Source organism: Odocoileus virginianus, chromosome 8 (genome assembly GCF_023699985.2).
Source record: "Odocoileus virginianus isolate 20LAN1187 ecotype Illinois chromosome 8, Ovbor_1.2, whole genome shotgun sequence".
Taxonomy (NCBI): Eukaryota; Metazoa; Chordata; class Mammalia; order Artiodactyla; family Cervidae; genus Odocoileus; species Odocoileus virginianus.
In genome coordinates, this window is record NC_069681.1 from 21882599 (window position 1) to 21894618 (window position 12020).

The window sequence follows — 12020 nt, forward strand, 5'->3', positions numbered from 1 at the left end:
AGAAAGGAAATATTCCTTCTAAAAACACACCAAGTAAACTGGTTTTTTAGATTCATGAAAACCTAATTCATTACAAAAATTAAGTATCTGTGGTGACATAAATAAAGAGCTATTTACTATCTTGTGAGTCAACCAAAGAGGAAAAAAAATTAGTTACCAATGTTAATAGTCAATTACAGGAAAGTAATTGCAAGTATATCATAACAATATTTTGCTCTTAATTTATAAACATGGCACTTATAGATGTCTACTTAAGAGGAAATGGGCTTTGATTGATTTCACAGCAGTGGGGTTATTCGGTTTCACTTTTGTCAGATGATTGGTTGTGGCTAAGAATGAAATTTGTGACTTTGTACTATGACAGACTGATTGATCTTGGCCTTATTTGTGCCATACATCAAGAAGTTGAAATGTAGAGTCAAGAAAAGTCAATTTGTAGACAAAGTGTTACGTGTGTTTTCAGGGAGGTTCTCAGTCTCTGTTCTCAACTATGTCCAGAAGTATTAATTAATTAGCTACTAGCTAGCAGGGGTTGTAAAAGACACCGGTTCGATCCCTGGGTTGGGAAGAGTTCCCGGAGCAGGGCATGGCAACCCACTCCAGTATTCTTGCCAGGAGAGTCCCAGGAACAGAGGAGCCTGGTGGGCTATAGTCCATAGGGTCCCAAAGAGTTAGACACCCCTCAAGTGACTTAGCATGCACATTAATTAATTAGCTACTAATTAGCTAGAAGTAGCTAGTTTAGATGGGATGAGTATTAATTTGCTGACACTGCCATAACAAAATACCTGCTTGATTTCAACAACAGAAATTTGTTTTCTCACAGCTCTGGAGGCTGGGAAGTCCAAGATCAGGATCCCAGGATGATAGAGGTCTGGTGAGAGCTGTTTTGCTAGTATTCAGACAGCTGATTCTGTGTTCTCACAAAGGAGAGAGAGAGAATCTTGTGTCTCTTTTATAAGGACATTGATCCCCATCATAGGCACCTCCCCTTATGACCACATCTAAACCTGATTAGCTCCCAAAGACCTCATCTCCTAATAGCATCACATTGAAGGCTAGAGCTTCAACATGTGGATATTAGGGCAACACAATTCAGCCCATAGCAGTGAGCACAAGAGACTTATCAATGCACTTTCAACTCATTTGTGTTCTTACCTTTTAGCAATCATTCTTGAACACTATTATGAGCAACAGAGAATGTGTAAATGATTAAAGCACACATTTCCTAACCTTGAATAGTGCATAACCTGGTGAGGAAGTTAGACATGAAAATGAAAAATCGCAATAGGATATGACAATTATTATAAGACATGTAAGAGGGAATATGCAGGGCTCTATTCCAGTGCAGTAAACTGGCTCATCACTAGCCTCTCTGAATTGAACTGAGAACCAGCCACATGGCAGGCAACGTCCTCAGCACTCAGAATATATTAATAAAGATAAATAGACTATTAGCTCAGCCTGAAAGGTCCAGGGAAGATTTCTTGGAGAGATCGTGGTGTCTGTGCACCTTACATGATGAGAAAGAATTATTCAACTTGCAAAGTGAATGATGAGCATTCCCGGCATGAGAAGAGTGTGTGCACATACAATGGAGTAACACTGAGGCACAGCTTGCTGGACAAGGTGGGTGTATCACAAGATACAGGTGTGAGAACAGCAAGTGTTGATCAGATGGCAAGGAGGGAAGCGAGGTGATAAGAAATAGTCACATTCTGGATATATTTTGAGATAGACTTATCCACTTGGATATGTAAGAGATGTGTCAAAGACAACCCAAAGATTTTTGTTCTGAGAAACTAGTAGAGTGGACTTATTATCTACATAAATAAAGGCTTGTAGAAGGAAAAGGTGTGTAGGAAGGGGCTGGCTGAAAATCTGGAGGGGGCTCATTTAAGCTTCCTTGAGTGGACTTGGGACTGGAAAAGAATAGATTGAGGCGCCCTTGAGGGAGTAGAAGTGACAAAAGCTGTGGACTAATCAGATGAGGAAGAAGGAAGAGGGTGGAGTCTAGGATGACAGTCTGACTGAACCGGACGGTGTGGTCTTTCACCAGGACAGTGAGTACAGGGCAGGGAGCTTGCTGTGAGAAATACCGAACGCCACTTGGTACATGTGACATTTAAAGGGCTTGTGAGACACCCAGGTGAAGATACCCTTAAGGCCTCTGGACCAAAGGAGAAAGAGCACCAGAAATTTGGGTCTTTCTTATCAGTGGTGGAAACTGAAGCAATGAGGTGGATGATTGATCATGTAGAGATGGAAGAGAAAGCAAAAAGAGGCAATATAAGGACAGAACTATATAGAACAATATTTAAAGAGAAGAAGAACCTAAAGAGCATCAGTTCTTAGTCCCAACGCACCTGTTGAAGAAAACCACATCACATCTGTTCAGAAGAGTCATTAGAGACTTAGAAATTGAGTCAGATTTTTATAATAATAAGACAAAGAATTAGATTTCAAAGATCAAGAGGAAGGTCTACTAAGGTCTATTATGCTTTATATTTGAGAAATCTAGGTTATCTTGATTTAAGAAAATATTTTAAGACTTTTAATTAAATATATTATAGAAAAGTATATGACATATCATAAAAATAAAGTTTGATATTTTTCATAAACTGAACACACTCACTTAACCAGAACCAAGAAAAAGAAATTGCAAATTTACTGACACTTCAGAAGCCCCTCCTTGCGCTTCCATCCACTTATTATTCCTCAAGGTAACAATTACTCTGACTTCTAACAGCTCAGATTACTTTAGACAGTTTGTAGGGCAACACAATTTAGTCCATAGCAGTTAGCATGAAAGACTTATAAAAGGAATCATTCATTATCTATTCTCTTGTATGCTCAGCTTTATGCCTGAGAGATTCATCTGTGTGTGTATACACACACACACACACACACACACACAAATATATATATATCATCCATTCCTCTCTGTATGATATTCCATTGAGTGAATATTCCATGATACAGTCTTCACTTTTTAAAGTCAATGGGCATTTGGGTAGCTTCCAGTTTGGGGCTACATAATGCTGTTAATATTCTAGATTATGCCTTTTGATGACTATATTATAGGAATGGACTTATTGGATCATAAGACATGCCTACATTCAGCTTTACTTTTTCCAAGTGGTAGTACCAGTTTATGTTCAAGCAGCAATGTATGAGTTCCAGTTAAACTGAAACTTTTCAAACAGAGAACATGTTGCAGTTGACTGCCTTCACTGAGAATAAAATGTCCAAATCTCCAAACTAGATAATATAATATTTTTTTAAAATTTTCCATTGGCTAAACAGCTACTGATGGCAATAGATCTGGTACTATGTGTCTAATTTGTATTAATTTATTAGTAAACTACAACTCTCTTGTCTTATACCTAAACTCTGACTTTCTCAAAGCCCAACTCAAAGTTACTGTTTCCATAAGGTTTATCCTCCAATTAACAACAATGTCATTCATGTAAACTCTTTACCACTTTATACTGCTTATGTTTCAACTCATATTTTGGTTATATTGTGTATCTTATCATCTCTGATTGATTACTGGTTTGAGGGCAGGAATTGTACTTTAAAAAAAAAAACTGTCTACTCCATATGGGCTTTTGCTCATAAAGGGAGATTTTCACTTACTTGTTCGGTGAATAAGTAATTTTCACATTTATTATGATGAGTCCCACTCATTTATTTCTAGCATTGCCGTGTGTCAGTATTGCTTTACCTTAGAGAACAAATGACTAAAGACTCGATTTCATAACATTTTAGTTTGAAGCTCATCTCCCACTAGCCCCAGGGAGCAGGGTGTGGGAAGGAATGTTGAGGGAAGGCAGAAAGTCAAGTAATTTTTATTGTTCAGAGGAATGCAGTGCAATATGCTCTCTCAGAGCTCTGGGAATTTAAGTATCTGAGGGATTGCTGGCAGCTTGGGTTTGCATATGCAGCACTGTTGGGGAATGCTCAGATGGCGTGCGATTGTGCGGTGCCTGGGACTGAGAGCACCATCTGTTCCTTGCTTTATTGCGCACTGAGACAGCCTCACTTTGCAAATGAGCACACTTGCATGTACACACACACACACACACACACAGAACCCCAACCTCTACCTACTCCAGCCCAAACAGAAAACACTTGACTGTCTTTCCATCGCAGGTTTCTATCTCAGCAGGAAATTCAGATGAGTCAGGTATCTGAATACAGCCAGAGTGGGGTCATCCGGTTTTTCATGGGGAACTGCGAGGTCCAAGTGGCCAGGGAACCAGCAATTGCCTCATGCAAAGCCACTCAGCACGGAGGATGAGTTATAATGACAGATGGCATCAGTCAAAAAAAAAAAAAATTTAGCTCTAGAGAAAGAAGCATGTTGGAAGGGTATCGGTAGTATGAGTATAGAAGTCAGACACGGGAGATGTAATAAAAGCGCAGTAGGAGATTGTCAAACAATTTTTAAGAATTGTTAAGGACAATTTTGTTGAGCATACTGTGTATCTATCCATTGCTTAGAAATAGTAGTTATTTGCTCATATCATCATCATCAACTACAGAAAACAGTGGAGCTCAGTGTTCCCCAGATGCAGCTGTGTGTAGATCACATACTCAAAACAGAAACGCAGAAGGTGAGCAACGTGATTAATGAGCCGGAGGTGCAGAGAACATATGCCCAGTATTTTCTGTGATTGTCTCAATTTTAGGTAATCTTACTTTTAACAAATGACTGAAAGTGACAATATTTAGTCACACGATTTAATGTATATAAATGGTAATTTTTTGTTTTTATTAATTTTATCAGACTACAGTTGCTTTATAATGTTGTTAGTCTCTGTTGCACAGCAGAGTGAATCAGCTACACATATACATATATCCCTCCTCTTTTTGGATTTCCTTTCCAGCTAGGTCACCACAAAGCATTGAGTAGAGTTTCCTTGATGCATGGAATGTTTTATGTGAAAAGTGTTACACAGTTGTAAGTCTTTCCCCATAAAAAAAATTTCGCAAATCAAAAGGAGTCCTTTATTTTTTTTCAGAAGAGGAATCTTGGTTTTGGATTCAGAAAGTACAGCCATCGTCATGATGGCCTTGAGAATATGGAGATGGAGATCAGTGTCAGTGTATGCGTGTGGGCAGAGCAAGGACCGCTTTCAGCAGGATGTTCGAAACATCCAAAAAAATCTTCCATTACAAAACACAGAGAAATAACGGACAAGACACAGGTACTCTTATCCAGTGTGTTCGCCGAGCTTGTAAGACAGCAAGAAGCAATTCCTCTGTGACCAAAATGAAAAGAAAACTGAAAACCTTCGAGGGAAGCTTGTAAGCAGAACTGGTGGAAGATTCCTTTTTTGGAGGAAGGAGGAACTTTCAGAGTCTCTGGGCTTCTATTTTATGTCCCCAGAAGATTAGACCCTGGGTAGCCTGAAGAAATGTTTAAGTCCAAATAGGGTATCTGCATAGTTGCAAAGTGTCTCCCCACAAATATGTAGTAATTTACAAAGGGAAAAGTAGTAAGTTTACAGAGGAGCTTCCTGGCAGGTGTCACCTTAGCCAACCAATCATGGTTAATATGATGATAGCTCCATACTGACGTCAGGTACCTCCTGATAACAGTGCATTGGGGAAGGCACGTCGCTTCTGTCCAATTCTTCCCAACATAATCATGAGAAAACATCGAACAAATCCGAAGTGAGGGACATTCCACAAAACAACTGTGCACAAAAAGTATCAAAGTCATCAAAGACAAGGGAAGAAAGAGGCACCGTCAGATTGGAGGTGACGGAGAAGATGCAACCACTACATGTGATGTGAGATCCTGGGTCAGAGCCTAGAGCAGAAAAAATGACATTACTGGAAACCCTGGTGAATCTGGTTGTATCTTATTTATTTTATTAACTTCAGTTAATAATATTATAGCAGGGTTAATTTCTTTCTTTTGATAAATGTACTGTGCTCATGAAAGATGTTCAGGTAAGGCAAAGGTGTACATGGTTAGGAAAGATGTTCACCTGCAGACAAAGAGCATGTAAGAACACTACAGTTTTTGTAATTCTTGAGAGTTAAAATTATCTCCAAAAAATAAAGTGTTAAAAAAGAAAACACACACACACACACACATACACACACACACACACACACACACAGAGATATCAATACCCAATGTATCTCCTTGGGGTTATAAAGGGGATCAAGAGGAAAAACTGAAACAAGGAAGATGAGGTGGGGAATAAAAGGCCATTAAATCATGACTAGAAGAATTTATTAAATTCAACTCATCTGATGGGCTGGCAGCACCTTTTTTGCTACTTCTTTGACTATGTCAGATTGTGTAAGAAGGTGTGTGGACACAGAGCCCATTCACCCCTTCCCACTTGCTGGAGTCCCCCATTAAGTGACAAACCCTGCTAATGGAAAGGTAAACCTCCACGGAAAGCTGTCAGAAAGCAGGCACCATCTAGTTCTGGGTGGCTTGAAATCTGGAAGCAGCTCCTGCCTCCTTTAACAAAACTCTGCCCTGGGCATGGTGACTTTAATAGAACCATAAAAGTAACAAGGCATTAAATGAGACTCAGGCTAAAAAGCCTGGAAAAGTGAAAGTGGGAGAAAATATTCAAATTAATCTAATCCAACTAATGATACATTCAATCAATGGAAATCAATTACTCCAGGGTTTATGTTCTTTAATACTCCTGAGGCTCCTTTTTTTATAGTTTAGAGAGAATACAAGAAAATATAAAGCAAAATCTGATTGAAATCCACAGAAAATAAACAAATTCATATTTTCCCCACTAATTAATAGCTCAAGGAGATGAAAAAAAATTAAAGAAAATTCAAATAATGCAATTAGCAAGCTTTATCTAATGACAACAGAGAATTCTCACTCTTCAGAAGCATAAATGGCGCTTAACAACATTGACCATATACACGGTTAAAAACCCTCTCTAAATATACCCGATAGTCTGTATCAAACATATTACTTTCTCTGTCCATTACACAATTAAGTTAGAAATCAGAAATGAAAGATAAAGTCCCTTATAATTATAAATTTAAGAACAGACTTCAAAGAAGAATCATTATGGAAATAAAGTATTTGGAACCAAATTATAATTAAGATACTACCTATGAAAGTTTGGATAGAGATTCATACCATTATGCAATACAAGCAGAATATTAAAAGAATGAGCTAGGTATACACTTAAGAAGTTATAAAAAGAAGAAAATAAACCCAAAGAGAATGGGAAGAAAGAATAAGAGCCAAAATAGAAAAACCAAGGTATTACAAAAACAATGAACTAAGGCAAACATTGCTTCTTTGGGAAGATAAATATAGCTCTGGACGTATTGATTTTTTTTTTTTTGAGAAGGAAATTGCAAATAAGCAAGATAAGAAATGAAAAGAGAACAATACAGAAAGAATAAAAGAACACATGTTGCGGGTTGCCAGAGTATTGTTGCTGTTGTTTACTCACTGAGTTGGTCCAACTCTGTGACCCCATGAACTGTAGCTGCCAGGCTCCTCTGTCCACGGGATTTCCCAGGCAAGAATACCGGCGTGGGTTGCCATTTCCTTTTCCAGGGCATCTTCCCGACCTCGGGATTGAACCTGTATCCCCTGCATTGCAGGTGGATTCTTCACCACTAAGCCACCTGGGAAGCCCTTGCAAGGGTATTAGGGAGCTCCTATTTTAGCCTCTTTAGGCTCTGGTTTTTCCTCACCAGCTGCTTCTTTCTGTTTTACTTCATGTGATATTTTGCTCTTCAATGCTGAATATGAATATTCCATTCTTCGGGTACAAGCTCATCTTGCAATCTACAGAGGCTCGTGTCTGTGGAATCTGTACACCTCATCAGACAACAGGAGTGCAGAAAAAGAAAGACTGAAGTATTCAGTCACAGAAGCTCAGATGGAAGAAAACGCACCCAACCACAGTGCTCACACATAACCAGATAGGTTGTCTGCTCCCAAGCCTCCTCAGACTCTTAAAGCCAGAAAGAGGTTACTTTTTCCCAAGTCTATCTCTGTACTCATCTCTAGGGTACAAATAACAGATTTAATTTGGGCAGTTTGGGAGAATCTGGGGAAAAAAATTTTTTTTTCACTGTATGGTTCTCATGAGTGCCCAGGAGCTATACCTATAAAACTCTAAAAATGATTTGAAACAGTGTCTGCAGAAATTCCTGTCCCACTGAAGAGGCATCCTACCTTTTCCAGGGGGGGTTAGTAGATAAGGGACACAGTTAGTAGACACCACAGATGCATTCTCAACCTAGGTGCGTTGGGTTCAAATAGTGCCTCTTCTGTTACGTCCTTTGAGGTTAAAATCTTGATTTCCTGGGGTACATCGTGTTTGTGTGCTGATTCTATTTTCCATGCTTTGTGTGACAACTTCCAAAATGACACCCACAGAGGTGTGTCTGAATAATTTTACACTTAGGAAGGGTGTTATTCTTTTTTTAATATATAAAATCCATAATGCACAGTGCCCTCATTAGGCTTTGCAGACACCTAAAACTTTCACAATGAGGACACATTTTCTGCATAGTGAGCTGTCTCTTCACTTTGAAAAATGAGAAAAAGATGGTGAATCGGATGAAATATTAACTCAGCTCACTTAACTGTAGGATGGCATAGTACAGAGATAGACTTTAATTCCCTTCAGAAGTACCTCAACTAATACTCTCAAGGAGGACTTCCCTGGTGGCACAATGGATAAGAATCTGCCTGCCAATGCAGGGGACACATGTTCAATGCCTGCTCCGGGAAGATTCCACATGCCAGTGGGCAACTAAAGCCTGCTCACCACGACTACTGAGCCCATGCTCTAGAGCCCAGGAGCTGCAATTACTGAGCCCCACGCTGAAGCCACTGAAGCCCCCACGCCCCAGAGCCCACGCTTTACCACAAGACAAGCCACTGGAATGAGAATCCCTGGCACCACAACGAAGACCCACTGCAGCCAATAAATACATAAATAACTCTTAAAAAATACTCTCAAGGGTAACAGGAAAAAGTATGTTTTGGAACGATGACTGCCAACTTCTGTGAACAGCAAAAAATAAAAAGTGCACTTTAAGGTCATTGAATGAATAGCAACTTCAATTCTGCCTTGCTTTTGAGGTTGCCAATGCAGTTTTGTGTGCTTTGAATGAGAAATTTATACTAATCACCACCATATTTTTATTGACAATACTTTTATCAAGCTACCACATAAAAGGCCACAAAATCTCTGTGCCTATGGAATGTGTTTGTCTTCAAAGTCTACTTAAGGTAGTGCAAGTGGGATGGAGTCACTTAAGGGGATAAAGTGGGAAGATACAGGTGGGGAGATAAGAAAAAAGAAAACTTCCCTTCTTCTATGGTACAGTCTCTTGTTTTCCCCAAATGACAGGAAGGAGCTGAAAGCATAAGGGAAACTAGGGTAAACCCCACTACCCATTCCATAGTCTCCCATCTCTTCCTGTATCATCCTTTCACTGAAAATTTCGAACTCTGTCTTCCTCTCAGCAAATCTTTACTGTTCTCTCGTGTTAAAACCAGACACATATGTGCATTCAATTCTGTATCTTTTCTAGCTAGCTACCACTCTATGTCTCTTCTCCTTTTAGGCAAACTTCTTAAAAAAGTAAATGCTCCTTCCTTATCTCTTATTTCCAGTTGATTTCTCAACCCAAAGCAAATTGGCTCCAGTTTTACCTAATCATTAAACTGAAATTACTGTCACCAAAGTTGCTAAAAACCTTCTCTTTGCTCAACCAAATGATCATTTCATTTGATGTGTCTTAAGCATGTTTAAGTGCTGACCACATCCTCTTCTCGAAATTATTCTTTTGGCTCCTGTAACTTTGGTCATGTTGCTCTCTCTTGGATTTCCTTCCATCATTCTGGCTGATCCTTTTCCGTGTCCGTTGCTAACTCTTCTCTCTTAATCTCCTCTTAAAATTTGACTTTTAGACTTTGGTTCTCAGTCTCGTTACTCTTTCCACTCTGAGTGACGTCACCTACTGGTTTTGTTTCCATTTGTACGTAAGCAAAGATGTCCCCCAAATTTCTATCTTCATTCCAGACCTCTCTCTGGAACTCTAGGCTGGGATGTTCAGCTGCCTGTAAGAAATATGATGCTAAATATACCACAAACATCTCAAGTTGAAACAATATCCCAAATTAAGGTCATTGCCTTTTTCTCCAAAGCTGTTAAGAATCTTCCATTTCCTTTTCCATAAAACTCAAGTTGGAAATCTGGAGTCACTCTTACTCCTTACTCTCTCTCACTCTCTTCATACAGTTCTATGGAATCCAAGCACCATAGATTCTAAAGTTGCTAAGATCACTCATTTCTACTTCCTCCCCTATATCTGATTGCCTTAGTTCAGACCCAGTTTATAGTGGGCCTAAACTATGACAATGATTTCCCTGCCATTGGTCATTTGTGCCTTTTATCTTCCTTCTCAAATATCCTACCTGCAGTGAGAATGGTGCTGTTTAGTCACTAAGTCATGTCTGATTCTTCTGCAACCCCATGGACTATAGCCCCCCAGGCTCCTGTGTCCACGGGATTCTCCAGGCAAGAATACTGGAGTGGGTAGCCATTTCCTCCTCTAGGGGATCTTCCCAATCAAGGGGTAGAACCCAGGTCTCCTGCATTGAACATGGATTCTTTACTGCTGAGCCACTGGAGAAGCCCACAGTGACAATGTGACCTTCCCCAAACAGTAAATGGTACCTTGATATTAAACCTGTTTCACATTTGTCAGTGTCTCTCCACTTAAGAAGCCCCCAAACATGAGTTCAGGGATCCCTGGTTGGGCTGTGTTCAGTACATTGATTTGACAGAAGACATGGAAGACAAAGAGAAATGTGTATTTTAAAAAGTTACTACTAGAGGATTCTAATACACAGCCAGGTCTGCAACTCTTAGAGGAAGAAGCCAAACCACATTCCATGGGTAAAAGGAAATGAAGCGCTCTGCAGGAGCCACGCAAACTGATGGGAATGTGACCCCACGGTATCTTGTATCTTTCAGGACTGTGGAGAGCTTCCAATTAAGACAATCAAGTCAACACTCAGCAAGCAGAGAGAGTTCCCTATTACCTTGTCCCTGACTTAATTCTCTGTGCAATCTCCCACCATCTCCAAAAATCCTTTGTTCCAGCCATATTAAGCTACTTATAACTCCCTAAATTTGTTAACGGCTTCCCAGGCATCACAGTAGTAAACAATTTGCCTGCCAATGCAGGAGACATAAGAGACCCAGGTTCCATCCCTGGGTAGGGAAGATTTCCTTGAGAAGAAAATGGCAACCCACCCCAGTATTCTTGCCTGGAAAATCCCATAGACAGAGGAGCTGGTGGGCTATAATCCATGGGTTCACAAAAAGTCAGACACGACTGAGCACCCAGGCAGGTTTGTTATGTGATTTTGTCCCTATATACTTTTTCAGATTTTTCCCCTGGTTCTGGAATGTCTTTCTTTTCTTTTTCTACCTGGAGAACTCCAACTCATCCTTTAGGCCAATTTCAAGCTTCTATACTAAATTCTCTTAGAATTTAGTAAAGGAAATCAAAGCTAAATATTGCCAATGTATGCCCATATTCTGCTTGAATATGTTCCTATAATTGCATTTAACTGCATTTAACGCTTTCTTTACATGTTTCTATTATCCATTAGCCTGTGATACCCTTAAGGAGAGAGAGTGTCTTCAACATTTTTGAGCCCCTATATATCTGAAATAATATATTTGTCGAAGGAATGAATTCCTTCAAAGAAAATCCTCCTAAAAGATTAAATACTTAAATGTTAGAAAATGGAGCTAAATGGCAAGGATTAGCCTTTGATCTAAATAAGCTCCAATAAGGCAAAACTTGATTAACATCAACCACCAGTTTTTCTGGGTCCAACTCTTTCCTCTTCAAGGTGAACACTCTGTTTCATGGGTCATTTGCCATAGATATTTATCTGGGTGAGATGCTTGTGAGCCTAATGTTTGCAGTGTTTATTTTCCTAAAGATAGAATAAACAAACAAAAAAA